The 27,792-nt window shown below is 39.5% G+C and overlaps 1 pseudogene; it reads right to left on the reverse strand.

Annotated features, from left to right (window-relative positions):
- LOC115663883 (uncharacterized) lies at positions 1-27,667 on the reverse strand (annotated as a pseudogene).
- Positions 27,668-27,792: the final 125 nt, after the last annotated feature.

Genomic DNA, 27,792 nt, shown 5'->3' on the forward strand with positions numbered 1-27,792 from the left:
AATGGTCGCTCACCCTCTTGGAATATATTGTACAAGTTCTCATATCAAAGGCTAGAAGTGTGTTCGTCTGATGGTTTGAAATCCTACCTTGTAACGTCTATCATATTCGACTGCAGTTTCTAGAAAACTCTTATCTGCAATCCTTACCAGATCAACAAAACGAGACCATCGAATATAATAGACCCAAGTTAATGTATCGACAGTGCCTGCTTCAAACTTTAATCACAAATAATATAGTGTGATTAGACCACCAAAGACAAAACAATTGAACTGGGGTTATGCGGTGTAATCCCCTTGGAATCTCGCAGCATACATCTCCCAGGTACTCAGTCCTTTACCATTTTCTCTGGCTGATCCTTCCATCTGCACCAATCAAAGTAATGCACGGATTAGCGCCAGTCATAGGTGATATCTTGTTGGGGATTAATTCACTCAAGCTGCATTGCCACTCAAGCTTAAGGATGAAATTAACTGTAGGGGATTGTGACACCAGAGGATGATCACGATGCTAGGGCCAAAAGGAGGTTCAAAATGACGAGCTGAGATATCTCAGGAAAATAACAAGATATATGTACCTGCACAGCGGAAGTAGCAGCTCTGAACAAGAAGTCAGCAGGGTCTGACCTCTTGACATTTAATTCAGACTGTGATGCATTAACATTCATACCTGTTGGAAACAACCGCGGAAAAACAAATACAGAACACAAGGATTTATGAGATTCGATTACAATGTGATCTACGTCCACAGGCAAGGCAAAACAAGATTCCACTATAATCAAAGAGAGTACAGTTTTCAGAAGTTGAAAAAACGACTTAACAAAATCTTACGGTTCACAAATCTCTCACAAAACGAAAATCTCTCTATCAATAAAAAAATCTAGCCACAGTATAAATAGTGTTCCTCAAAAAATTTCCTCGGGGGCTACGCCCCCGAACCCCCCGAGACATTTGTTCGCTTGCTCCAGCTTAGGCGATCCGCCATAAAGATTTGTTCACTTGCTCCCGGTTGGGCCAACAGGCCCAACCTAGAACATCACAAACTAAATCTCAATTTTTTTTTCACTTTTAGGTCGCACAAAAATATGTCAAGTCGGTTAATGAACCGGACTGAGTACATAAAATTCAAGACATATTTAACAAATCTCCACCTTGGCTTGAATTTCCCAAAATAAAACAGTCAAGAAGCCGAACACATTCTCTTGGCATCCCTAAGCTTACGTGAGCTAACTCGGTGTTGGAAACAAGGGCTGCAATGAAACAACATATCCACTTCAAAAAACAAATATGGAACTTTCATTTGCCTCGCCACCAAAGCCCCAGAAGGAGCAAACTCAACCAAGCATGCCAATCAAGTTCAAGCAATGCTTAAACTTGTTGGCGGGGACTCGCTTGGTCAACATATCAGCAGGATTGTCACCTGTACCAATTTTCTTTACCGTCATATTTCTCTCAGCAACTGCCTCTCGAATAAAGTGATACCTGACATCGATGTGCTTAGTCCTCTCATGATATGCTTGATTTCTTATCAAGTATATAGCACTCTGATTGTCACAAAAGACAACCGAATTGTCTTCCTGCTGGAGCCCAAGTTCTTGAACAAGATTCCTTATCCAAATACCTTCTTTCACTGCTTCTGCTGTTGCCATATACTCTGCCTCTGTAGTAGACAAAGCAACTGTCGACTGTAAGGTTGACCTCCAACTAATAGTCGAACTAGATTGTGTGAAAAGATAGCCAGTCAAAGATCTCTTCTTATCGAGATCACTTGCAAAATTGGAATCCACAAATCCCACAACTGAGGTACCGTTGGAACTGTTTCTATTAAACACTAGGCCCAACTCTGCGAAGCCTCTAAGATACCTAAGTATCCATTTCACTGCCTGCCAATGGACCTTTCCAGGATGCGCCATATATCTACTAACCACACTAACTGCCTGCGCAATGTCGGGACGAGTGCATACCATAGTATACATAATGCTACCAACTGCACTGGAGTATGGGACACGAGACATCGCAACCTCCTCAACCTCTGATTGAGGTGAATGTAGAGCTGAGAGTCTAAAATGGGATGCCAGCGGTGTACTGACTGACGGGCTTAGCGTTTTGCATGCCAAACCTCTCAAGTACCTTCTCAATATAACTCCTCTGTGAGAGATATAACTTCCCTCCTTTCCTGTCCCTCTGAATCTCCATTCCTAAGATCTTCTTGGCAAGACCCTGGTCTTTCATCTCGAACTCCTCACTGAGCCGTTTCTTCAAGATCAACACATCTGACATGTTCTTTGCAGCAATGAGCATGTCATCCACGTATAAGAGAAGATAGACAAAGGTTCCATCTGAACCCTTCCTGAAGTAGACACAACTATCATAATTGCTCCCACGATAACCGCTCCCTATCATAAAGCTGTCGAATCTCTTATACCACTGTCTTGGTGACTGCTTCAGACCATACAAGGATTTCTTCAATCTACAAACATGATTTTCCTTGCCTTCTACATAATAGCCCTCAGGCTAAGCCATATAAATAGTTTCCTCAAGCTCGCCATGCAAAAAAGCAGTCTTTACATCAAGTTGCTCAAGCTCTAAGTCAAATTGAGCAACTATAGCCAGCAACACATGAAATGAAGTGTGTTTTACCACAGGGGAGAAAACTTCATCATAATCAATTCCTTCCTTCTGATTGTAGCCTTTAGCTGCGAGCAGAGCCTTGCATCTAGCATTTTCAACACTTGGAATTCCTTCTTTTTTCTTGAAGACCTATTTACACCCAATGGCTCTTTTTCCCTTAGGCAACTGCACCAAGTCCCAAGTCTGGTTCTTGTAAAGTGATTCAAGTTCCTCAACCATAGCAACAGCCCATTTCTCTGATTCTATGCAAGTAACAGCTTCCGTATAGGTAGAAGGTTCCTAAATACCCATATCTTTTGCTGTCGTAAGAGCATAAGCCACCAGATCTGAGAACCCATATTTCTGAGGAGGCTGGGTCTGCCTCCTTTCTTTGCCAGTAGCAATAGAGTATGGCTGCTCCACCTCATCTACAGCTTCCTCATCTAAACTTGAATCAACAGGAGCAATTTGCTCGTTCAAATCATTTTGAGAGGTCTTTTCTGGAAGCTCCACCTGAACCTCCACCTCATTCATATCACTCTCATGTTTTCCTGCAGACTCATCAACAACTTTCCTTTGATCAAGCATACGAATTTCATTAAATTCGCCACCACAGAACTCAAGACCATTATTAGTCCTAAGACGTTTGATCTTCTTCCCTGTCTGATTCTCAACAAGGGCTTTCCACTTCTTGAATGTTTCAAATACATCACTTTTTCTTTTCAGAAAGTAAACCCAAACCTTCCTGGAATAATCGTCAATGAACGTCACAAAGTAAAGAGCACCACCCTTAGATGGAACCTGTGCTGGTCCCCATAAATCGGAATGGATATAGTCGAGTGTGCTCTTTGTCGAATGCGTCCCCGTACTGAATCTAACTCTGCATTGCTTGCCAAGAACACAATGCTCACAAAAATCTAGCGAGGTCGTCTACTCCCCACAAAGTAAACCACGTTTACTCAAAATTGTCATGCCACGCTCATTCATGTGGCCCAAACGCATATGCCACAATTTCGTTCTATCATTATCAGAAACGGAATTGCTTATGCCAATTGAAGGACCCATAACTGTGCTACCCTGCAAATGATAGAAGTGATTCACCTTGCTTCCTTTCATCACAACCAGATTGCCTTTTGAAACTTTGAGAACTCCACCTCCACCGGAGTACACACACCCAATGGAATCCAAATTGCTCAACGAGATAAGGTTTCTCTTTAAGTCTGGTATATGTCTTACTTCAGTCAAAGTTCTCACTGCTTTGTCATGGCACTTAATCCGAACAGTACCAATACCCACAACTTTACATATAGCATCATTCCCCATCAAGACTGATCCACCATTCAATGGCTCGTATGTGGTGAACAATTCCCTATTTGGGCACATGTGATATGATGCTCCCGAATCCATTATCCAAACATCATTGGAGAAATTAATAGCAAAGCATGCCGTAAGAACACTGTCTGACGCATTAGACACATTTTCGTTTGCAACATTTGCCGAATCTGGTCTTTGACCATGCCGCTTATCCTTTTTCTTGAGCGAAGGACAATCTGACTTGTAATGTCCTTTTTTGTGATAATAGTAGCACTCAACGTTCATCTTATCTCCAGGTGGCTTAGATTTTGAACGACCAACAGATTTCCCTCGGAAAGCTTTATCCTTGCTCTTGGTCCTGCCTCTCACAAACAAACCATCTGCTTTGTTTTCACTGGTATTCCCATTCAATTTTGTTCTCAGTTCTGCAGAATTCAAAGATGCTTTAACATCCTCCAAAGTTATGGATTCACGTCCATAATGTTAGTGGTCTGCCCTAAGAATCAATCAAGGTTGATACTCTAATATTAGTTGTGGATTAGGTTGTGTCGGAAAACCGATCTTCACTATACTTAGGTAGTCATAATGTATTGCTAGAGACCGCTTATGACTTGTGGGCCAAAAGAGTTTTGGGCACACTGCTAATGTTTAGTGAACCTATAGGGTCGCACACAATAGCGAACGGACTTAATATTGTCTATGCGCCTTGATCTACTTAAGAAGTAGATTTTAATTTATTCTCCTATTTAAATTATCTATGCGGTCGTACGCGTTATGAGATAACGATTAAACGTACGATTGAAGGTGGACGGTTTGGCGGGCCCAAATAGCCCGGCCCACTTCTTTTAATTCCGCTAGATAATGAGGCTGTATAAATAGATAGAGAATCGTTCTCTGTCTAGGGTTTTTCGATAGAGTATCGAAAATCAAAAGGCGTTCAAGAAGAGGAACTTCAAGATCTTTTGCTAGCACGTGGATCGTTGGAGAATTCCGTTCGTGTGTGTGGATACCGGTAGAGGCGCAACACTTGGGGCGCTCATCCAGACACAATCAGTTGCTGATTTATTTTTGATCTGCAAAAGGTACGTACCGAAATTCCTTTTTGATTTCAATATACGCATGGATCCTGTCTAGGGTTCTATATTCCGCTGCGTTGTTTTTCGTTGTTGAACCCTACAGTGGTATCAGAGCAGCTTGTGATATATTGAAGTTGAATTGGAAACCCTAATTGTTGATACATATGATGTATGCCTGAAGTGAGTCTAAATTAGGGTTAGAAGAATTTGAAATACGAATTGATATGATCAATTCAGAAGGAACGAAGCAGGGATGGGTCGATGTCGATCCTGTTCCGCTCGCTCGAGGCGAGGACGGCGTCGCGCCTGGGCTGTTGCCCGAGGCGGAGACGGCGAAGCGAAGACGGCGGGCGGAAACGGCGTCGCGCCTGGGCTATTGCCCGAGGCGGGGACGCGCGGGCGGAGACGGTGGGCGGAGATGGCGGCGCGTCTGGGCTGTTGCGCGAGGCTGAGACGGCGGTCGGAGACGGGGGGCGCGTCTGGGTCTGTTGCCCGAGGCGGAGACGGCAGCGCGCCTAGTCTTCCGGCGCGTCGAGGACTCGAGGCGTTCGGCCAGTTGCGTACGGTGAGGGCGCAGGAGGCGGCAGCGACGGATAGTCTCCCGAGAACACAGAATTGAGACTTCTGTTTATGTTTTCGGGACTCTCCTGGGAAACAGAATTGTGAATTTCTGTCTAGGTTTCGGGCGCGCCACCGCGAGGGGGCGCCCCTTGACCCCGCGGTGGGCGCCGCCTCGACCCAGGAGGGGCGCGCCCCTTGACCCCCGCATGGAATTGTTCGTTCCCATATATATGATTGATATACCTTTGTTATGATAAGTGATGCTTTGTTTTTGTTCATAACATGTATACATCCATCGCTAAATAAACAATAAGAGTCCCTAATAAAATTAAGTAATAATATGATGCCTTTCCAATCATACACCTATTAAGACTTGAATCGTCAATAGATGAGCCTGCCAAAGCAGGGTGTCTTTAACTATTTGAGTAAAATAGGATGGATAATGGTTATCCATGAGTCAAGATTGGTTTACTTAACGAGGCTATCAAAACGGTTTTGGGCCTTGAGGCATAGTATTTGGGGATAAGATATGAGATGTCAACCCTAATAACCAAGAGTTGTATTTGATACAATTGACAAAGAGTTGTCTACCTAAATAATTTAGTCTTGAGCGGTAAGCCAAAGTTTACTCGAGTCTTGGTAAAATATGGATCTTGGTCCTCTATACTTTTTGGGACACATGTTATAAAAGTATAGTGGGAGTTTATTATTTATAATGTTAATGAACAATTCACTTTGCATATTTGTTGTAGATAATGGCAAATAGCTCTGCATCACACTTTTCACTGCGATCTGTCCTTGAGAAGGACAAATTGAATGGTTCGAATTTTTTGGACTGGTATAGAAGCTTGAGAATTGTTCTCAAGCAAGAGAAAAAGGATTATGTCCTGGAGAAACCACTCCCTCAGAAGGCACCTCCTTCCAATGCTCCCCATGCTGAAAGGAATGCTTATCAGAAGCATAAAGATGATGCATTGGATGCATCATGTCTAATGTTAGCTACCATGAACTCAGACCTTCAGAAGCAGTTTGAGAACGTGGATGCCTATGATATGATCATGAACCTGAAAAATTTATTTCAGGAGCAGGCACGCACTGAAAGATACCAAACGGTAAAGACCTTAATTGAGTGCAAGCTAGCAAGTGGGAGCTCAGTTAGCCCACATGTCATAAAGATGATAGGTTATATTGAAAACCTGGAGCGATCGGGCTCTCCCATTAGCCAAGAGTTGGCTATCGACATTATTCTTCGCTCATTGCCTCAAGATTATGACACGTTTGTTATGAACTATAACATGCATAATTTGAATAAGTCTTTGACTGAACTGCATGGGATGCTCAAAACTGCTGAGCAGAATATCAAGAAGGACCCTACCCCTAATGTTCTCATGGTTCAAAAGGGGAAAGGCTTTAAGAAGCCAGGTAAGGTCAAGGGTAAGGGCAAGGGCACTAAGCCTAAACCCAAATCCAAGACCAAACCGGGTCCGACTGCTGCTGCTGTATGCTTCCACTGTGGGGAGAATGGACATTGGAAGAGGAATTGCAAGAAATATTTGGAGGATCTGAAGAAAAAGGGAAGTGAGACTTCCGATTCAGGTATTTATGTTATAGAAGTAAATGTTACTACTAGTTCTACTTCATGGGTATTGGATACCGGTTGTGGTACTCACATTTGTATGAATGTGCAGGGACTAAAACGAAGTAGAACACTTACAAAAGGTGAAGTGGAGCTACGTGTTGGGAATGGAGCAAGAGTTGCTGCATTAGCCGTAGGAACATATGATGTAGCTTTACCTTCTGGCATGTTTTTAGAACTGAATAATTGCTACTATGTACCTGCTATACGCAGGAATATTATTTCTGTTTCTTGTTTGGACAAGGAAGGTTTCTGTTTTGATATAAAGAACAATAGTTGTTCGTTTTATCTTAATGGATTATTTTATGGTAGCGCCCATATTGTGGATGGGATATATGTTCTAAGTCTTGATGTGCCAATCTATAATATAAATACAAAAAGGTTTAAATCTAATGATTTGAATCCAACCTACGTATGGCATTGTCGATTAGGCCACATAAACGAGAAACGAATTCACAAGCTTCATAGCGATGGACTATTAAATTCATTTGATTTTGAATCATTTGATACATGTGAATCTTGTTTAGTTGGAAAAATGACAAAAGCTCCTTTTACTAATCAAAGTGAGAGGACAAAAGAATTATTGGCCCTTATACATACTGATGTGTGTGGACCACTAAGTTCTACAGCCAGAGGAGGTTATCAGTACTTCATTACATTTACTGATGATTTCAGTAGATATGGATATGTTTACTTGATGAAATATAAATCTGACTCCTTTGAAAAGTTCAAGGAATTTCAGAATGAAGTACAAAATCAACTTGGCAAGAATATCAAGGCTCTTCGATCTGATCGAGGAGGAGAATATTTAAGCCAAGAGTTCAATGACCATCTCAAAGAGTGTGGAATTGTTTCACAGCTCACTCCCCCTGGAACACCACAGTGGAATGGTGTCTCTGAGAGGAGAAATCGAACTTTGTTAGACATGGTTCGATCAATGATGAGTCATTCAGATCTTCCATTATCTTTCTGGGGATATGCACTCGAGACAGCTGCGTTTACACTAAATAGAAGTCCATCAAAAGCTGTAGAGAAGACACCATATGAGATGTGGACAGGCAAAGTTCCTAGTATGTCTTTTCTAAAGATTTGGGGTTGTGAAGCTTATGTAAAACGTTTACTTTCTGATAAGCTTGGACCCAAATCTGATAAATGCTTCTTTGTGGGATATCCTAAAGAAACGAAAGGATATTACTTTTACAATCCATCAGAGAACAAAGTGTTTGTTGCTCGAAATGGTGTCTTTTTAGAGAAAGAGTTTCTTACTAAAGGAACCAGTGGGAGTAAGGTAAACCTCGAAGAAGTTATTGTGCCACAAGAGGGTGTTCCAGTTCATGAGGAACCTCAATTAGATCTACAAAGAGTTGTAGAGTCTACTCCAGTGGCACCTATAGTTCGTAGGTCTGAAAGAACACATCGTGAGCCTATGAGATATGGTTTTCACGTGACAGAACAACGTCATCTATTGTTAATAGAAAATGACGAACCTACGACCTATACAGAAGCTATGATGGGCCCAGACTCCGATAAATGGCTTCAGGCCATGAAATCCGAAATGGACTCGATGTATCAAAACAAAGTTTGGACTTTGATTGATCCACCCGAAGGTGTCAAACCTATAGGGTGCAAGTGGGTTTTCAAGAAGAAAACTGATATGGATGGAAATGTTCACATCTATAAAGCACGGCTAGTAGCTAAAGGTTTCAAACAAACTCATGGTATTGACTATGACGAGACCTTTTCGCCAGTGGCCATGCTTAAGTCCATTCGGATTATCCTAGCGTTTGCTGCATATTATGACTATGAAATATGGCAAATGGATGTAAAGACAACTTTCCTTAACGGAAATCTTGAGGAGGATGTGTATATGACACAACCTGAAGGCTTTACATCACCAGATAACACTGGGAAGATATGCAAGCTTCAACGTTCTATTTATGGATTGAAGCAGGCATCACGGAGCTGGAATATTCGTTTCGATGAAACTGTCAAAGAGTTTGGCTTCATCAGAAACAAAGAAGAAGCTTGTGTATACAAGAAGTCTAGTGGGAGTGCAATTGTGTTTCTAGTGTTGTATGTGGATGACATACTACTCATTGGAAACGACATTCCTATGCTTCAGTCAGTTAAGACATCGCTAGGAAAATTTTTCTCCATGAAGGACATGGGAGAAGCAAACTATATCTTGGGGATCAGGATCTATAGAGATAGATCTAAGAGACTTATTGGACTGAGTCAAAGTACATATGTTGACAAAGTCATCAATAGGTTTAATATGCAAGATTCCAAGAAAGGTTTTCTCCCAATGACACATGGCATAAGTCTTAGCAAGACTCAGTGTCCTTCAACACAAGATGAGCGAGACCGCATGAGTAGGATTCCTTATGCATCACGTGGGATCCATCATGTATGCTATGTTATGCACTCGTCCCGACGTTGCTTATGCATTGAGCATGACAAGTAGATACCGGCCGGATCCAGGGGAACCTCACACGGATTGTTTGTCAAGAATATCCTTAAGTACTTGAGAAGAACTAAGGATTTATTCTTAGTCTATGGAGGTGAGGAACATATCACTGTAAATGGTTACACTGATGCTAGTTTCCAAACCGACAAAGACGACCTACGATCGCAGTTAGGTTTTGTCTTTTGCGTGAATGGTGGAGCGGTGTGCTGGAAAAGTTCCAAGCAGGAAACTCTTGCAGATTCTACGACAGAAGCTGAGTATATTGCTGCTTCAGAAGCATCAAAGGAAGCTGTTTGGATTCGAAAGTTCATAGAAGAACTGGGAATCAGTCCCACTAGTTCGATTCCAGTGGACCTCTATTGTGACAGCAATGGGGCCATAGCTTTGGGTAAAGAGCCTAGGTCTCACCAGAAGACCAAACACATACTCAGGAAGTATCATCTCATTCGAGAATTCATTGAAAGAGGTGATGTCAAGTTGTGTAAAGTTGCAACGGAGTTGAATACAGCTGATCCGTTGACGAAGGCTCTTCCACAACCTAAGCATGAGCGTCATTGTAACGCTTTAGGCCTTAGACACATTAGTGATTGGTCTTGATGTGAGTGGGAGTATATGTGATATACATTTTCATTGTTCATTAATAATATATATATATATTATATTTGATTTCGATTTAATTTGAGTATATAATTGAATGCGAAATCTTTATCCCCTGAATATCGAATATCCTTAATAGATCATCAAATACGTGATTTGATCGTGAAACTCTATTAATAGAGTGAATATTCATATTCTAAATGTCCCTAGTCAATTGCCATTGTGCATTGGGACGCAAATGGCATTTGAGACTAGCATGTGAGTCAACTGATGACCAAGTTTCACGGGTCATGAATATAGAGATATAAAGTTGATCACATGGAATACATGTTGGAGAACATTGTATTGGACTGACCCGCTATGAGAATACTGTAGGATTGTTATATAATGTCATCAGTATTTCTCATCACAGCTATAGAGTATAGTCCTTTGACCTGAGTCTACCATGGTTTCCTAGACGTGGATTGGCGTGCTTTAACGTTGCCAAACGTCAGCCGTAACAGGTGATTATAAAGGTAATGAATGGGTATGTCATGAAGCGTGCTGAGTGATGTGAGTAGACAAGATGGGATTTGTCACTCTCATATAACGAGGGTATGATTTCCTGGCCTCCCGTAGAGTTGAGACTGTGAAATGCATGGCCATGCTCAAGTGAGTTGAAGAGTCAACTACTTGTTTTGACAGTCTAACTGCGGTATCGGGAAAATGAGTTTAAGCTATATAAGAATGACACTTGTCCTGCCTTATGCTTAACTCGGAAATCAAGTGACAAAAGAGACTTAGTTTATATGATTGGTTCTAGTGCAAGTGGGAGATTGTTAGTGGTCTGCCCTAAGAATCAATCAAGGTTGATACTCTAATATTAGTTGTGGATTAGGTTGTGTCGGAAAACCGATCTTCACTATACTTAGGTAGTCATAATGTATTGCTAGAGACCGCTTATGACTTGTGGGCCAAAAGAGTTTTGGGCACACTGCTAATGTTTAGTGAACCTACAGGGTCGCACACAATAGCGAACGGACTTAATATTGTCTATGCGCCTTGATCTACTTAAGAAGTAGATTTTAATTTATTCTCCTATTTAAATTATCTATGCGGTCGTACGCGTTATGAGATAACGATTAAACGTACGATTGAAGGTGGACGGTTTGGCGGGCCCAAATAGCCCGGCCCACTTCTTTTAATTCCGCTAGATAATGAGGCTGTATAAATAGATAGAGAATCGTTCTCTGTCTAGGGTTTTTCGATAGAGTATCGAAAATCAAAAGGCGTTCAAGAAGAGGAACTTCAAGATCTTTTGCTAGCACGTGGATCGTTGGAGAATTCCGTTCGTGTGTGTGGATACCGGTAGAGACGCAACACTTGGGGCGCTCATCCAGACACAATCAGTTGCTGATTTATTTTTGATCTGCAAAAGGTACGTACCGAAATTCCTTTTCGATTTCAATATACGCATGGATCCTGTCTAGGGTTCTATATTCCGCTGCGTTGTTTTTCGTTGTTGAACCCTACACATAAAGCATCGAGTTCACAAAATTCTTATATGAGGCAGGCAGTGAACATAACATGATCAAAGCTTGATCTTCATCCTCGAGTTTAATATCTAGATTTTTCATATCCAGAACAATTTTATTAACTCATCTAAGTGTTCCTGAACAGACGTACATTCACGCATCTTTAGGGTATAAAGACGCTGCTTCAAATAAAGTCTCGATGTTAGAGATTTCTTCATGTAGAGACTTTCCAGTTTCTTCTAGAGACCGGCTGCTGTTTCCTCATCGGCGACTTCTCGCAAAACCTTGTCATCTAGAGACAGCTGGATCGCGCTATGCGCCTTCTCGTCCATCTCTTCAATCTCAGCCAAGGTCATATTGTCTGGATATTTTCCGTCCAGCGCCCTAACCATACCCTCTCACCTCAATAAAGCCTTCATCTTTATTCTCCATAATCCGAAGTTGTTCTGTCCGTCTAAAGATGAGATATGAAACTTCAAAGATGCCATCTCAAAGAAACCTAGAATCGAACTAGGCTTTGATACCAGTTGTTGTTTCAAAGGAGGCAGACCTAGCCTCCTTAGAAACAACAATACCTGCAAAAGATTCAGGCAAATCATCACTGTTTGGAGATGCTGCTGCCGAGCGCCAACAGAGAAGTTTTAAGTAATTGGGTTGTTCAGGATGGTGCTCAAGTACATTTTACATTCCATGTTATAAATTATGATGCAATAAATTCAATTCTGTGTACTTCAATCAACTCAACCAGGGCAATCAAGTTGGTTTAATCAACAGAAAGCGAGAATGCTTCTTTCTAAATCCACTAAATGCTCCTAACAATATGACGAACAAAGTTTTGTTGGTTAACAATTCTCATCTATTCTGATCAAAAAATAATAACCCATCAGTGATTTAAACACTGCAAAATCTTCAAGAGAAGAGAACCAAGAGGAATAACAGGACGAACCATGACCAAGACAGAGAAGCATAGTGGTGCAGAGGAATAGAACGAGAATATGGGCGACAATAGTCTGCAAACGATGACAGAGAGGACACCATGGTCTCCCGGGAGAAAGCAAGGCTAACTCCTTATGAATTATGGTGCCATGGTCTGCAAAGCTTCTGTTGAACCTAATCAGGGCAATGTGGGATAACAATATGTGAACATCCTTTACGTTGAAAGGATGCATTGTCAGCGTTTGGAGAAGTCCATCTGACCATGAGCTCCTCTTTCATGATTTTGTTTCCTTTCAGAAATGCCTTTCAAAAGCTCTTCTGGAAATTTCTGCATTTACATCACAACCAATGGAATAATAATCAAATTCTGTCAGTGAATAAAATCAAATGAATCTATTTACTATCATCAGCGAACTACTTACTAATAATAACCCAAAGTTTACGGATGTTTGTTTGTCAAACTCAATATTGCTTTTCCTTAAGAACTCATTTAATCCAACTAATAGGCATCTAATACGAGCAACCACAGAAGCTTTGATCAAGTTAGTACAGTGAATTCAACTTAAGTTGCTTGCTTTTCTGTGATATAGTATGACTTTCCTTATCATTATGTGCAATTCATATATCAGAATGAATGAAAAAAAGTTTTCAAATGGCATACAAGATAAATGAAGGCTTCCTTCGGAAACTTACGGAAATGCTTCTGATACTTTTCTTTTCAGAAAGTAAATGCGCTAATAAGAGCTTATTCATAATATAAGGGATTATATTGCAGTGCAGTTGATTATGTCAGGTGACATTCTTGTTCAGATCTGCCATCTTGATTATTTGCTTGACTCAAGTTCAGGTAAACGACGGCATTACTAAGTGCACAAACATTAAGAACTATTTTTTGGGTTAGACTATTATTTACCTTGGACTTTAGGTAAACAGGATTCATAGTTAGGAAAATTCGAGTTACAATTTTCTCGATTGATTCAAATAAATCACAATGGTTTTACTTTTGGCCTGTTTGCTAGTTTACTCACCACACTACCAGGAGAAGAGTCTGTTCTTGCATTTAGCATTTCTTGTCCGATACGATTAGCTTAATCAGCTAATGCAGACAATTCTATGAGACAAAATGTGTGGAACAAAATGGTTGAACAAGTTTTGTCCCAAGTCAATTGCGTATGCATGCTGAGGACTGCCCTCTCAACATGTTGCCTTTGTATCTTTATATTCATTCTTAAGCGTACCTTAGAAACATGCGGTCATGAACAACATGGTCAGCACAAGGCAAAATAGAACCTCATATTAGAAGGACCTCCATATAGGGTCTTTCATTTAGCATTTGTTGACCCATACGATTACCTTTGGCATGTTATCAAATGCCCGTATAAATCAGTTTTATTCAGTCATTTCAGCATTTCAGAATCAATCAAATGCGGATAATCTTTATTTTACTGCATAGGATGAAAAATCTGACCTGGAGACTAATGAAAAATGATGAACTTAGAAGACCTCTTGATCTATTTATGCTATTGGCATGATGAGGGGAAACGTTTTGCCAAAGCACACATTAACTTCCATGAACATCTCCCCCGATTCCTTGAATTCATGAAAAAAATAATAACACTGCCAATCAGGACATACAAATTGCAAGTAACAAATCTTAAAAGAAATTGCAAACAGGAAATACAATTGAAAATTGGCATAGATCTCAAAAGAGAAAAGATAGCTTAGCTGCTTTATGTACCTTTGTTAGGAGAGGTGGATCATCTCAACTATTCTGATTCATCTCGGTCGTCTTCCCCAAATTCTATCATTCCATGGTCGAGTCAAATGCTTTTCTCTCATAATTTCAATAAAGCCGTGTTCCAGATAATTCTTGTATCGTTTTGAGTGACTTGCATCCAGAATTTTCCAATTCCACTAGTTGCTCCAATTTCTTGAGCCCTCGGAGCTCAGTCAGTTTATGCAAGTTTGGACATTGAGACGGATCAAGTTGGTATACGATGACAAATCGGGTAAGATCTCAATCGAGGGACATCTTGAGATAGCATTGCGTTCTAGAGATGTTGACTCCTCAAGCCCTGCGATCTCCCAAAGTTCATGACGATTCGACACAAACAATTTCCGTAAATTATGAAAATTTGACTAAGTTGGGTAATTTTGCTGAGGACTTGCAATCCTCAATCCATAAACTTGTGCAGGATGGGAATCTCTCTACGATCTGAATAACATGAAGCTTGTCATAGCAGTTAATTGTTAATTTCGTTAAGGTGTCAAGCAACATAAATCTCGTAACCTTCCAAAGGAAGTGCGCCCAGAGATATTCATCATTTCCAAGAACTCCATCTGTCGAGGTCTTGAATTTTGGATGAACCTTTACAATGTTGAGCAGCTAATATCTTCGTGCCCATGAATTTTGAAAGGTCCAGCCATTCAATAGAACTGCAGAGATATCTAGACCTTTCAAGAACTCCAATCTATGGAGACCTTAAACTTCAAATAAGTTTTCGCAATTTTTGGCACCTAATATCTTCAGACCCTTGAATTTTGGAGGGACCAAACTTTCAAGTGAAAATGCCCGGAGATATTCAGCACATCCAAGGACTCCAACCTATCGAGGCCTTGAATTTCAAGTAAATTGTAATATCAAACATCTAATATGTTCAAACCCCTTGGTTTTTGGAAGTTTCAGCCTTTCAATTGAATCGCAGTCAAACATATTCAACTATTCCAAGAACTCCAACCTATTGAGCCCTAGAATTTCAATTACGTTTCGCAATTTTCAATGTATAAATTCTTTCAAACGCTACCTTTCAATTGAAGCACACCCAAAGATATCCAAATCTTCCAAGAACTTCAACCTATCAAAGCCTTGAATTCCAACTAAATTTTCGCAATGTCGAGCAATTAATATTCTCAGACCCTTGGATTTTGAAAGGTCTAACCTTTTAATTGAAGTACATCCAGAGATATACAACTCTTCCAAGAACTCTAACTTATCGAGCCCTTGAATTTCGATAATGTTCTCGCAATTCTCAGCATCTAATATCTTCATACCCTTGGATTTTGGAAGGTCCAGCCTTTTAATTGAAGCGCACCCAGATATATATAGCTCTTCCAAGAACTCCAACCTATTGAGGCCTTGAATTTCAACTAAGCTCTCGCAATTTTCAGCATATAATTTCTTTAGAACCTCGGAATTTGCGAGGTCCAGCTTTTCAATTGAAACGCACCTAGAGATATTCAGTTTTTCCAAGAACTCCAACCTATCGAGCCCTTGAAGTTCAACTAAGTTCTTGCAATTTTCAACATCTAATATGTCACGCCCCGAACCCTACGAGCGCGCGATCATCCCTTCGTGGTCGTAATGTACGCGACATCCCAGGACTTGTCGCCGACCCAATCGAAACACTAACGAGTAACGTATGCGGAAGCAACCTCGAACTCTCCGTACAACATATAAACAACGGGATAGTAGAGAGACAAAGAATACACATCAACAAGACACTTTTATAAACATAACATCGATTACAACACATACATTTGCAAGCCTTCTACGAGGCCACTATCTACGAACCACGCACAATAACATGGATCGGGTGATTGGTAAGCTTAACTCCTCTACAAAAAAGTGCACTCAAAAGACGAGGTAACTCGACCTATCCTCAATCCTCGTAGTATGCTGGCAGCGTCTCCAGATCAATCACGGCCGCGGGTCTGAAATGGTTTGATTATACAACCATGAGAACACTTCTCAATAAGCAACTACCTAAGCCTCGCTTAGGCCAAAGCGTACTTCCGAACAATTCTAAACATGCGATTCAAACAATCGACGTGCCATAAACAATCACAGGTGTCCTTACCTTGCCTTGGCGCATACACAAGCCCTGCACATTAGAATATCGCCATAACATGGCCAATTGCCCATCAAGCACGCGCAAAGCAATTCATGGCATGATCAAGCATAACATGGTTAATAATCCAGACGTGCTCATCAATTAACTCAGGCAAAGCATTCCCCAATGCAAATCGCACTCATTAAGTCCAGATTATTAACAACCCCTCGGGCCACTGAACTCCCGCCGGTCTTCTGGCGTAACCAGGCATCGTCCCGCTACTTCGGCAACGGCAACGTCCGGAACCCCCGCCCAGACAGCATTCCACAAAGGAGCATCGATCCGGCCTCTACCGCGATCGGCAACGTCTAGAACCCCCGCCTAGACGGCATCCGAACTCCCGCCGGGCATCGTCTAGAACTCCCGCCTAGATGGAACGTGTCGTGACCATGCACACACCTCAACAATCATTACCAATTCTTATCTTTGTAAATTAGCCCAATGTCAACTAAATCCACCAAAATGTCATGGTAACACCGATCAGTTCCCGAGAGAGAGAAAAACCGAGTATGCACAGAATTGGGGCCAAACTGGGCAGTAACATAGTCATCGAATTTCCTTTAAAATAAATAGTAAATCAACTCCAAAAATTATGAAATTTTGATATGTCGCATAAAACATCTTGATAAACATTTTCTGTGAAGAACTCAAAACCCAATTCCTACTGTAAACACCTCTTTTTGTCACTTGAAGTCAGACAAAATTCAACCCGTCCGGTCAGGCCGCCTGACCATCAAAATGCATCTCATCCAGTACCCAAATCATTTTGGAAAGCCTTCAAATTGTTATATGTCATAGAAACAAATGTTCTTAACAATTTTTGTGAAGGAAGTTTGTTGAAAAGAGGTCTGGAAAAATTTGTAGAAAATCGGAGAGACCAGATGGTCGGATGAACAGCAGACTGAATTCGGTCCAAAAATGGACTTACGAATGGAACTAAATGATCTCCAAAAATTCCAGATTTAATATATGTCAAACTTCAAGATGTTATGAACAACTTTCATGAAGAACACTTCCTCAAATTCAGCCCACACAAGTCACAGTAAAAATAACAAAATCCAGCAACGCAGCAGCAACCTTACCGGAAATTAACCAACAAGCACCACCAAGCAAACCAAGCACAACCAGCCACTAAACCAACTATCCACAGCCCTTAAACCATCCCTAACATGTCCATTAGTCACCCCTTAGCCTAGTCAAGGGTTAGGAAGCCACTTACACTTAGCCTAAGCAAGAAAACCGAGCGAAAGGAGCAGCTCATCCACGGCAAAGCAAAGAGCAGCGACGCCGGAGCAAGCAAAGCAGCCTCGGCGGACAGGCGGCAGCTCACGGCAGAGTCTGGTGGAGATGGGGGCTGAACGGTGGTGCTGGTCGGGCTGGAATGGAGGGCGAGAAGCAGCAGAAACTAGAGGAAGCAGAATGAAGAAGCAAGTAGCGCAAGCGCGAGCAGAAAATGAAGTAGAAGCAGCGGGCGTGGGGGTGGTCAAGCAAAGAAACAATGTAGGGGGAAGTTAGCAGCAGCATAGTAGTGACAGAAACAACGTGGGGCAGCATGGGCAGCTTGACGAGTCAGTGGATGCAGCGGTAAGAAGCAGAAGCAAGCCAGAAATGGCATGGGCGGAGCGAAGCAACACGGCAGCAGGAAGCGGCAGGGAAGTCCATCATGGGTGCATGGGGAGGTCGCAACGTGGGGAGTCGGTGAAGTATGGGGGAGTGATGATGGCTGGTGGAGTTGGTGGAAGAAGTCGCAGCGAGCAAAGGCGAAGCGAAATGAAGCAAAGCGAAGCATGGGTGGAGCGCGTGAGATGAGGAGTCAACAACGTGGAGGAGGGCGCGGGGAAAGAGGAGGAAGTCGGCGGCGTGGGGGCGGCGACGCGGTGGGGAGAGAGAGAAGAGAAGAGAGAGAAAGTCAAACGCACTTGAGTGCGATCCGACGACCATCGTTCAAATCCGAAAACGATCCAACGGCCCACGAAAAACCTAATTATAAATTAGGAAAAAGGTCAAAAGATAATAACTAAAACACACTATGAGGGAGGTCTACTAGTCCAAATCCGCACTCGGTCCAAATTTCACTTTTCACTTATCCCGGGCAATATTGACGCTGGCCACAATAATATCGACACCGTCCAATTAAATTCGTCACGAAACTCCGAGAAATTCGACACCAAAATTCGGGCTCTAAATAACGGTCAAATTCGATCGAGTGCGATTCTAGCGAAATCTCAATTTTAAAAACAATAACCGAGAGTGATCAGTTCTCGGACGAGATTTTACTATAAGCACACTGACGAATTATACATTTTATAAATCCCAAAATTGGGCTAAAATTCGGAATGTCACATAATATCTTCATAACCCCAGAATTTGGAAGCTCCAGTCTTTCAATTGAAGCACAACCAAAGATATTCAACCCTCCCAAGAACTTCAACCCATCAAGGCCATGAATTTCAACTAAGTTTTCGTAATATCGAGCAGTTAATATCTTTAGACATTTGGAATTTGAAAGGTCCAGGTTTTCAATTGAAGCACCCTCGGAAATATATAACTCTTTCAATTGAAGCACCCTCGGAAATATATAACTCTTCCAAGAACTCCAACTTATCGAGCCCTTGAATTTCAACTAAGTTCTCGCAATTTTCAGCATCTAATATCTTCAAACCCTCAGAATTTGGTAGATCCAACCTTTCAATTGAAGTGCACCCAAAGATGTTCAACTTTTCTAAGAACTCCAACCTATCGAGACCTTGAATTTCAACTAAGTTTTTGCAATTTTGTGCATGTAATTTCTTTAGAACCAAGGAATTTGGGAGGTCCAGCCTTTCGATTGAAGCGCACCCGGAGATATTCAGCACTTCCAAGAATTCCAACCTATTGAGGCCTTGTATATCAACCAAGCTTTCACAATTTCCAGCATCTAATTTCTTCATACCCTCATAAATTGGAAGGTCTAGCCTTTCAATTGAATCACACCCAGAGATATTCAATTCTTCCAAGAAATTCAACCTATTAAGGCCTTGAACTTCAACTAGGTTTTCGCAATATCGAGCGGCTAATATCTTCAGACCCTTAGAGTTTTTAAGGTTTAGCCTTCCAATTGAAGCGCATCCAAAGATGTGTAGCTCTTCCAAGTACTCCAACCTATTGAGGCCTTGAATTTCGATTAAGTTTTCACAATTTTCAATATCTAATTTCTTCAAACCCTCATATTTAGGAAGTTCCAATCTTTCAATTGAAGCGCACAAAGAGATATCCAACTTTTGCAAGAACTTCAACCTATCGAGACCTTGAATTCTAACTAAGTTTTCGCAATATCGAGTATCTAATATCTTTAGACCCTTGAATTTTGGAAGGTCCAGCCATTCAAGTGAAGTGCACCCAGAGATATTCAGCAGTTCCAAGAACTCCAACTTATCAATGCCTTGAATTTCGACCAAGTTTTTGCAATTTCCAGTATCTAATTTCTTCATACCCTTGGATTTTGGAAGGTCTAGCCTTTCAATTGAAACACACCCAGAGATATTCAACTCTTCTAAGAACTCCAACCTATTGAGTCCTTGAATTTCGGCTAAGTTTTCGCAATTTTCAGCATCTAAAAACTTCATATACTTCATATCTCCAATTGAAGAGTCAATTTGCTCCACTTCCTCGCAACCTCGGAGTATTAGAACCTCCAAATTCTTAAAGGCTGAGAGGAATATAGTACTTCTCAAGGATTGACAACTCGTAAGGTCGAGAACTTTTAGCTTCTCTGCCATCTAATAAAACAATAATAACAATAATAATTATCGAGGGGTTAGTCTAGAATGATTATGATTCAAAAGAAAGCAGAAAAAAAAGAAGAAGAAGACTTATTCATCATCTTACCCTAATGGAATTCCATCCTCGCCAGTCATCTGAAATGTTGCTTCTTGACAAATCAAGTATAACTAATTCCTTTACATGAAAATTGTTTGCTTCAAAAGTCGAGGGACAACTCCACCATTGTAGCCATCTTAACTCCTCCATTGAGTTCTTAAAATCTCCACTAAAATGTGCCCCACTCACGTGAAGAAACCTTAGCCTCCTTAAATTCTTGAATTGTTCGTCTGGGTGGATATTGCCGCCTTGATCAACTATTTCGCATGAGCCTTCTGAGCTATCTTTGCTAAGATAAATGGCCTCAATCTTATCTGTTCCCTATAAGTAAGAATAAAGATTTATTAATACTATTTATATCCGACTAAAGTAATCTAATATCATTGGTTCATATTGCTATCAACATGCATTGATGTCCTTAAGAGATTAGCAAAGTGAAGACGTGATTTTCTTGTTTGGCCAATAAACACTATCAACAAAGCTAACAAAGTGAAGGATGTAAATTTGACTTTGAAATTTGGCCATAAGTACTTAGATCTTAATAAGAATTATGATTTTCTCTTTCTTTTAGTTTTTTTTTTACTTTCTATAATAGTTTATAGATCTTATACATATTATAAACGTACTTTTACCCATTGATGTAATGGCTCATGTAGGGTAAAACTTTTTAACTGGTAAATCCTCTTCTTTACTGTAATGTAGTTTCATTACTATACTAGTTAGGAAGCACATGCAATGCCCTGAGCCTCTATGTATGTTGTTTGGGTGCTTTTTTTTGGTCATCTGTTCATGTCTATGTTGGTACTTATTAAGGTTAGAATCGATATTTGATGATTTCCTCGTCTTGAATGGTCCGTATGTTTAATCCTTGTTGCGTGTCTAGTTGTTCTACACCCAGTTCCTCCCATTCAAACCGGTTTTTGGGCTGAATTTGGGCATGCTCCGCATCCTTTTAATTGTCATTTCGTCATTGAAGTTTGCATCTTAACATAGATATGTGTTATAGTCTAGATTGGCTTCCCAACGGAGTTTCTCGTTGTTTCGAGTATCTTGCATAATGTTTAGGTTTTGCACTTGGACTAGCCGCCACCATCCATGAGATGGATGGTGCTCGCAAGGTCTTGTTTTGGTCCATTCGATGAGCCTTGAGCCAACCCTCATGGGTCTTCATGGCTCAGAGATGCGTCGGGACGGTTTTGAGTGGTTTCAAACCAATTTTTGAATCCGGAAAAGTGCTAATGCCTGCTGTCCCAGTTGTGTGCTTGCTGGACAGCAGGCTAATGGGACAGTGGGTGTTCAGCTTGTCTTAGGTTTGTTGACTCTCCCTCAAGTGTCTCGGGTTGGCCCTCATGAGCCCAAACGGTCCGTAGATGCCTCAGGGTGTTTTAGTGTTATTTGGTGTCGTTTATTGCACGAAATGTGATCCCAGGCTTGCTGTACAGACTGTGTGATGGGCCGGGCAGCGAGCTCTCGGTCTCATTTCTGTCCCTTAGCTAAGGCCTCCGGTCCCGCATCGCCTCAAATTAGTTTGTACGGTTTTCTTTATATTTCCACATGTTTGGCATCATATTCTAGTTCGGTTCCTAGCATTGTGTTGATTTATTATTTCTCGACATTGCATCTTGTCTAGTTTAAGTCCAGTAAGAGCGATGCTAGCATCACAGCCACTGTCGTTACACCAAGAGAAGGCGACCGATTGAGTAAGTTAAGGCCCTCACTAGTCAAGAAAGGAAAAGAAAATTTAAATAGAGAAACAAGTGATATGTCCGTTAGAAAACAAGAAAAGGGGTAAATTAAATGGCGAAACATTTAATCCGTCCCTTTTTGATTAATTGAAAAGTAAATGATGAAAAAGTACATACTTACTTTATTGAAGAAACGAGAAAATACCGTTTAGACTCAACTAAATCTAATAAATCCATTTAAGAAATAAATGAACCGATATTAGTAGTGACAGAACTTGACCAATTTATCATCTATGGCTATAACAAATTACGAATAAACAATTTACTTCTTAAAAAATATGTTAATGGTAAAATCATCTAGAAAAATATGTAAAAATTGATTTAAACAGACAAATAATAAAGTAGCGGGTTCTTGTACACGAGATTTCTTGGTATACAGCTTGACAAGTTCTTTGTCCCTTCTAAACCTCCACTTCTTGAAGAAGAAAAAAATAACAAAACCTAATCTGTAGTTAGTTCTAATTTGTTCAAACTAACCAAACTAAGGTTCATGGTTCTAACTTTTCTCAAACTAACCAAACTCACGTTCTCTTTTATTTGATCTTCTTATCCAATTTTAAACTTAAACAGGTGGACACGTGTTTAACTTTTGGCCCCTATCATGCATATAAAACTATGGTCAAATTTGTCGGAATTTAATTTATTAAGTTCAATGTGACGTCAAACTAATCAATCAAAAGATTTTATGCATAATAACTAAAAAAGGAAATCATTAGAGTCGTGATCCACTCTTGTAAATCAAGGAGTTACCACAATATCCCGCGGCATCTTCTTGTAATCGGAAGTTAGAGGGACTCCTTCCTTTTGCCTAAAATAGTCCGTCTAAGACTCTAAGGCCAAACTTTCTAAATATATCAGAAAACAAGTTGCCAGAGTTTCTCCATTTTGCATTTTGAAATTTATGGTGGAGTAGACCGTCATATAATCGCACTGTCACTCTCTCCTTTCCCTATGAGTAACTAAATTGGTGATAGTAGTTATATTAACATTCTATTAGAGTAACTAAGATAGTAATGTTGATTAATTTATGCTCTGTATAACTTATTATTCTATCATGTAATTATAGATTATTATTATTGGATATATTATGAATTAATCATAATGATGAAAAATTGAATTATTTAAGTATAATAAATATAATAAACACAATCCTTATTTCATAAGTGTGATAATTTAAATATAATTAATTATTAAAAATAACAAGTCATTTCTGAAGTATGAAAATTGAAGATATTCTTGGCTACACGGAATAGCAATTGATTCCTTGGCCCCTTAGGAATAGTTACTCCTGATTTTGAGAGATAGCTATTTCCAATCTACTTTTTGAATTAAACGAACGAAAAACTGCTTCATCAGAAGGGATTAGAAACAATAATAGCTATTCCTGAACCAATTTATAACATGCTTTCACCAAGAAAAATCACTTATGCATAAGAAGTTAAGAAGAAATACAAAAAATTCATGGATCTCCAAATCCATGTAAGTTTCTCCCAACCAGATTTCTTGTTGTACTTCACATTGTTGTACTCAGATTAGTCATTTCCCTTATAAACTTCCCTCTCAAATAGCTAGAAATCCTATCTGTCAAGTTTCTTTGTTTTCAAGTGTGTAACTCTTTCACCTTTCTAGACCAAAAAAAAAAAAAACTCTTTCACCTTCAATAATCGATCAATGGAGTTTGAGTATACTCACAGCCAACTCCCAAAACAAGCCTAACCTTTCGTACTTGGGACAAAATTGAAACAATCTTATAAAAGTCCCAAACCTTTTGTATCTAGTGACAAAATAGCACAACCTTTCGCATGTACCAAGCCCAATCTTTTACCCGTGGAACAAAGATGACACCCATTATAAACTCCGTCCATTATTATCAGTACATCCCTACGCATAACCTACATGGCTCGTTATGTTAACATACAGAACGAGCCATGTCAATCAACACAAAAAATGACGTTATTTTTTGTGTGTAATTTTTGTTAATAAATCTTGTTTATAATCTTTGTTATCAAATTTCTACCATTTTGTTAAAAAAACGTAGTTTGTGGTCAAGATTAGAGTGGTACTATGCATGTTCACATAATGAGCTATGTAGGTTCACATGTGGCGATTTTACGTCAGAATAGGTAAATTTGTAACGGGTGTCAATTTTTGTCCAAGAGTGAAAGATTGAGTTTGAAAGGTTGTGTTATTTTTTACCACATGCAAACAGGCTGGGCTTCTTTTCAGGATCTTTTAATGTATAAAAACATCACAAATGTCATAATTTTTATATAGTGCTAATTTGAGGGTCATAATTTTTTTTCTATTATTTGAGTTCATGACTTCTAAAAAAAAATTCACTTGAGTATAATAACTTCTAAAAAACATTCACTTGAGTGTTATAATTTTCAACCGATCACTTGAGTGCTATAACATTTTATAAATTGTTTACCATAAATGTCATGACATGTCGGATTTCCGACACTTGTGGTACGTTTTTTAAAAGGTTGTGCCACTCAAGAAAACGTTTTTAAATATCATGGTACTCAAGTGATCAAAAAAAAGTTATGGCACTCAAATAAATGCTGTATAAAAGTTATGATACTAATGGTTTGATTTAATTGATTTGTTAAACTTGTGTTATTTTCTCCCCAGGTGCAAAAGATTGTACTTTTTCTTTGTTGGGTGTATGGTCGCTAATATCCAAGAAGTTATGCATGTGTTTCAGCCGTGTTTTAAATGTCTTTCATTTTTGGTTTATTTTGTAAGCCACGCTAGTGCTCTTGTCTATGCTTCGCACATGGCATGGTTTATCAAAGTTGATTGTGTTTTGAGACAATAAATATGGAATATTTTGATTAAATGTAGGAATAAACTTAAAAGATCTTGTATCAGTTTTATCAAAACCACTTGATCTTCGACCTATGATAGTACCATGAATGAAGAGCGAAAATGAACCCCACAAAAATACAGAAATTATTACATAAAAAATGTACCTTTTTAGTTGTAAAAGTTAGTTTTACCAATTTATTTAGATATAAGGTATACCGCATATTCATTTTTATTTGGTTCTTTTAGTTTATTTTATGATGTATAAATTGGCTTTGAATGATACGACACGAGGGCAATATTTTCATAAGGTTCTAATGTTTTCTAGAGCAAGCACCAAGTAAAGGACCAACATTAGACAGTACAATATGGACTAAGGGAGCAAAAGAAGAGAAACGCCTACCTTATTTTCCTTTAGCACTGTCAAGATTTCCTCGGAGTCCCATAACCTGCTACGAAACTGAGGCTCCTTCCGGTTTTCCTTATGAACAATTTCCCTACCAAGATCTCTTAATTGGTTATGCATTATGAGCTCATGCTTATCTCCAACTTCTATTAATGACATACATCTCAATACTTCAATTCCCTTCTCCGGAAAAAAGCCACAGGCGTTCCACGTGTAGGATGCGATCCTTACATCAGTGCCAATGAAAAAACAAGCAATATCCAAAAATATTTATTTTTGTTCAGGCTCCAATGCTTCATAACTTATCATTAACTTTTCTCGCACTTCATGAGGGACTTCTCTTAACTTGTTAATCATATCTCTCCATACTTCTGGCTCTTTTCTGCATGAAAATGAACCTATAACCCCGAGATGTAAGGGAAGCCCTGTGGTGGAGGATACAACATCACGAGAGAGGTCCTCAATTCACTTGGAGGAGAGTTCCTTCCAAATGCATATCTACTAAATAGAATCAAAGATTGATTCTTATCATGTACAAATGCCATAACCTTCTTCAGCTGACTATGAATTCCAACCACATTCTCTGGAATAACTAACTCAAACTCTTTCAGCTCGCCCAACACTCTGTGGACAATCGAATTCACTAATTGTCCTTCATATCTGTCCAATAGGACAAGAGTTCAAATACATTGCAACAATAATTTAGAGCCATTCCATTATTGGAAATGCTGGTGGTTACTAAATAAAATCTTTCACTAATTATTGGAAATGCTGGTGGTTGCTTTGCATGGCGTGCCCCGTTCCATTATTACTCTGACATAATTTAGAGCCAGAAGAAACTTGAGGATTATCACTAATGAATCCTAAATATCATATAAATTATCATTATGAATCAAATTTTAAACTTCTTGTTTCTGAAAGATTTTAGGGATGCCGTGGACATGACTTTGAGAACTTTCAAGAGCATTTGAATAAGCAAAAATCCATTAAGCCAACTCGCTACGGGAGTTCAGTCATTCACCATAACTTTTGATTTAGGAGGAATTATAGGTCCAATGATATCAATGCATAAAGTCATTGAGAGTGCTATACTGTGAACTACCTAAATACAATTAAGGGGATTTCCCCTCATTTGTGCAATTCTACATGTTTGCAAGTTTCTTCTCTTGTTGTGAATTTAGGATTGATCTAGATTCTCGTTCTTATCAGTTATTCGTGGTGTCAAGGGATTATAACATGTTCTACTTTATTTTCCTTTCGAGTATCTATATTCTACAATCTTAACTAATCCAATATTGATTCTATTGGGCAGTAGAAAAATAATTTTTCCCCACAATAAGAACATTGCTTCAAGTTACGCAGGTGTATGAGATACAAATTATGTGTTGAGGACAGGAAAATGCATTGAAATTTATCTAAACAAACATATTATTAAGATAACTGCTTTCCTCTTTTATATTTGCCATCATCATATATAACCAATGAAATATTTCTTTTGTAAAATAATTTTAATAGCAACTAGTTAGCGAAATCAGTTACATAATAATTGTAATTTGGGAAGATTTAGGATTATGGCTTTGACAATCAACATGCACGGTACTTGATGTTATGAGCTTTAAATAGGAACCACCAATAAGTTGTACCGTTAATCTCAAATAAATTTGTAATTAGAAAACTTTGTGACGACGATTAATGTAGCTTATACTATAAACATGAAAAAAAAAATGGCAGTGTTACAAATCTTTGGATATAAAAGTAAAAATTCATCCTAAAAATCTTATATTACTCAAGCGAATATGATCATAACAATAAAATCTAGAAGTAGAGTGGTCAAAATCATTTAAGTAAAAAACCAATAGAACTCTATGCATTGCAAGATCTTAGTGCTAGCAAGATCTTACTGCTTTTTCGTATAAAAAAAGAAAAAAAAGAAAGAAAATGAAGCAGGTGGAAATCAGAACAACCTAGTAAACACCCACACAGATTAAAAGAAAGTAGAGAATGTTATGGTGAAAAGACGAATTACCCTTTGGCTTCCCATCCTTTCAAGAAACTAACTTCCATGAGTGCTTGTTTCCATCCCCGCAAAATCACTGGGTGGATATACCTCTCACTCGGATGAAAAGCTTCTCCAACACTCCCGATTTGAGATCGCACATCAGCTGGTTTCACTTTGTAGAATACAGGCAGCACTATCTGCCCCATGTAATAATTCTTGCGCTCCATTATTTGAACCAGTTTATCTAGACACCATTTGCTCAAACTTTTAATTCGTAGAAAGAATCGGCATCAAGATCTTACTGTTCTTGATGGCTGCCGAAAGATCTGGGCCTTGGCGGATGTCGTTGTCGTCTCTAAAAGCATAAATTCCAGCGTC

The sequence above is a fragment of the Syzygium oleosum genome, unplaced genomic scaffold (assembly GCF_021117445.2).
Source record: "Syzygium oleosum isolate NSW1041296 unplaced genomic scaffold, Sole_v2.1 Sole_v2.01, whole genome shotgun sequence".
Taxonomy (NCBI): domain Eukaryota; kingdom Viridiplantae; phylum Streptophyta; class Magnoliopsida; order Myrtales; family Myrtaceae; genus Syzygium; species Syzygium oleosum.